We start from the raw sequence: 3,476 nt of genomic DNA, 5'->3' as shown, positions 1-3,476 counted from the left end.
ATAGGTTGGTCTGCAGGTACAGCCTGGCGTGAGAGCTATTAGGCTTGGTGGGGCAGGGTCAAGAGCACAGATGTGCAGGAAGACTGTGGCCTAAATTTCTTTCTGAGAGCTAGGAACTGTGGGTGAATACAGCCCCCTCCACAGAGTTACTTTTGAAGGTACTGGGGGACAGGGCCCAGAAGGGGTGGGGGAGTGCTGAGACCTTTCTTTCATGAGCCTTCAGCTTTCTCGCCCTGTCAGAGTGACCTTCTGCCTCATCCTGGGGCCTTCGAGGCCAGTGCTCTCCCTCCTCTTAGTGCCTGTCACCAGGGCCCTTATTCTTCCCCCACCACTGCCCTGGTCACTCCGTTCAGGAAGGCCTCTGTCATAAGCTGCCCGGGCACCCTGCTTTTGAGAGCCTGCTGCTTGCCCAGAGCTCCCGGAGTGCTGGGAGATGCAGGGACCTAGGAAACAAAGCAGAGGCCTCCCAGGAGCACTGAGAGGTGGACGTGGGAGACCCAAATTGGAGCCCCCTTGCAGGCTCCTGACCTGCCCCTCCCTCAGGCCACATGGCCTCGAGTTTCCATAATGATGGTAACAAGCCTAAGATTCTAATTTGAAACTTCTGCCTCTTCAAAGCTGCTCAAATAAGACAGTGATGGGGAAGAGGAAGACATGGACAAGGAGTTTCAAGGTGAACGTGGGGGTGCAAGTGGGAGAGGGAGGGGTGAGCTGCTAACCCGATGTCCATTTTCTTTCTCTCACCATGAAGTAACTGCCACATCTTCTCCTCTTATACCTCCAACAGCCCTGCGTCTCCTCGCTCTCAGCTGCTACAGGGCTTCCTGGTTCACCCAGAGGACAGATACACTCACCGGATTTTATCAATAGCCAGCTATTCCTTTTAGGCTCTGGACCCTCCTCCACCTTCCGGTCAATAACATTACAATTGATCTCTATCCACCTGCATCGTTACTTTCCCCCTCTCTATGGGATCACTTTTGAGCAATTGGAATTATACTGGGAAAATGAATATTTTCAGAGCTTTTGAAGTTATTTTATTAATGACCAGAGTAACATAAAAGATTTTTCATGCTTCAAAAAGAAGACATAAGCAGTTTCTGGCTTATCTCATTCCCTACACACCTCAACCTACGTATCTTGTTCCCTATACCTGTGAGAGCTCCACAGCCATCAGTGGGGAGTTGTCATAGTGCCTGGCAAGAAATGTCACAAAAAAAATAGGCAGCTCTGAAATGGAAAACAAGCAGAACCTTCACCATCGTCACAGAGCAGTGGCCCCAGCACAGACACTCAGAGGGACTGTCACCCAGCCTCCCTGGGCCATACCCCCACAGGGCTCTCTTGGGGTACACGGGGTACATGACAGTTTAGAAGTGAGAGGTCCATGTGGAGTTCTCTGAACATTCCTTATCGTTCAGGTATGGCACTGTGGTTGCAGAAGGCTGGTTTTCAAGTTTCAGGGTTTACTGGTTTTAAAGATTTCAAGATGCTCCATTCATGATTGTCAGAGCTGTTTTGAAACTTCAATTCCATTCTCTTCTAACTTCCTCTTTGCACAGTCCTGACGCGCATTCCCCAACAGTGTGGTGCTGTCCACTCATTCAGCATCTGGATTCCACTGTTTGCAGATCTGAGTGGCCAGGTCTCGCATGTATCCCGGGAAGTGGTCGAAACAGGCCCCATAGGACACGACTTTGATCCCAAACAGTAGCATGTCATCTTGGTGCTTGAAGAAATGGTTCTCGCTCTCCTTGAGCATGACCATTTAGTGCTCCAAATCCGCCTTGTTCGGCACCGAGTACAGGAAGAGTGCTTGGAATATCTGGTCCCGAAGGGTCTCCCCACAGCCCACGAACAGAAAGGACTTCCTGCAGTATAAGCTCTGCGGCACCTCCATCACTTCTGGGTCTTGGGTGACATCCTTATATCCTGAAGGATCCAATACCATCCCACAGGGGTCTGTGTATAAGCCATGGATGTGAAGAACTCCGTCTCTGATGTGTCTTCTTGCCCACTTAAGGACCTTGGTCTTGTCCTTCAGATCCAAGGACTCCATGGGCTTGTTCTGCTGCCGCCCAGAGATTTCCAATACCATCCCACAGGGGTCTGTGTATAAGCCATGAATGTGAAGAACTCCGTCTCTGATGTGTCCTCTTGCCCACTTAAGGACCTTGGTCTTGTCCTTCAGATCCAGAGACTCCATGGGCTTGTTCTGCTGCTGCCCAGAGATCTCCAATACCATCCCACAGGGGTCTGTGTATAAGCCATGGATGTGAAGAACTCCGTCTCTGATGTGTCCTCTTGCCCACTTAAGGACCTTGGTCTTGTCCTTCAGATCCAGAGACTCCATGGGCTTGTTCTGCTGTTGCCCAGAGATCTCCAATACCATCCCACAGGGGTCTGTGTATAAGCCATGGATGTGAAGAACTCCGTCTCTGATGTGTCCTCTTGCCCACTTAAGGACCTTGGTCTTGTCCTTCAGGTCCAAGGACTCCACGGGCTTGTTCTGCTGCCGCCCAGAGATCTCCAGCAGGTTGTCATAGTTGGTGGTCAGCACCCTTGTTCCCTTCTCCATCAGGCTGAGGATGGACTGCAGCGCCAGCGGGTCCTGGATGTGCTGTTCCAGGTTGTCAAAGATCTCCATCAGGCAGTCCTGGAAGAAGTTGGACTTGGTGTCACCTGTCCGAGGTGACATCTTCCGGATCAGATCATGGGCAACAACAATCAGCAGTTCCCAGTCCTTCATCACCTTCCTACGGAACTCGTCCATATCCCTGGGATGGAGGACCTCTAGCTGCTCCGCAGCCTCAAGGACGGCCTCCAGGCAGCTCCTCCAGGAGCAGAGGGCGGGGATCCCCGGGGCCACGGCTGCGCTGACTCCAGTCCGATCACCAGGAGCAGTTCTTGCGGCTGTTTCTGGATGAGGCTTTTTAAAAACTTTTTTGACTTTTGTTCACTTCTATTTGTTTTTTCCAGTGAATCCATCTGTGAATCCTGCAGCGCCGCTGAAACGCCAGTCAGAGTTCTGCTTCTGTTCAACGGTTCAGGTCTCCCCAGAAAATGAATTTTGAAAAATTAATTCTATTGCCCTAGCTGGATAGATAGCTCTGTTGGTTAGAGCACCATCTGATACACAAAGTTGCCAGTTCAATCCCTGGTCAGGACACATACAGAGGCAGGTTGATATTTCTCTTTCTCTCTCTCCAAAATCAATAAAATTAAAGAGAAAAGAAAGGTACGAGCAGGAGAGTGTGCTGGGTCCTTTGTTTAAAAAATCAACTCTATTGAGGTATAAATTAGATATAAAATGCACCCATTCATTGTAAGTGTAAAGTTAGATGAGTTTTGACAAATGTTTATACCCCGTGTAATCGCCAGCACCACTGGTGTTGCCTTGTGTGAAGACAGCCCCACTTGTTTATGCATTCACCTGCTGAGATACAATTGGGCTATCTCTACCTTTGGGCTATTAT

General features: G+C 49.9%; 1 pseudogene; it reads right to left on the bottom strand.

Annotated features, from left to right (window-relative positions):
• Nucleotides 1-935: 935 nt before the first annotated feature.
• Nucleotides 936-2,991, bottom strand: LOC136320731 (protein FAM118A-like; annotated as a pseudogene).
• Between the last annotated feature and the right edge of the window lie 485 nt (nucleotides 2,992-3,476).

This window comes from Saccopteryx bilineata, chromosome 1, assembly GCF_036850765.1.
Source record: "Saccopteryx bilineata isolate mSacBil1 chromosome 1, mSacBil1_pri_phased_curated, whole genome shotgun sequence".
Lineage (NCBI taxonomy): Eukaryota > Metazoa > Chordata > Mammalia > Chiroptera > Emballonuridae > Saccopteryx > Saccopteryx bilineata.
The sequence above is the reverse complement of the archived record's forward strand: the minus strand, read 5'-3'. Positions and strand labels throughout refer to the sequence as shown.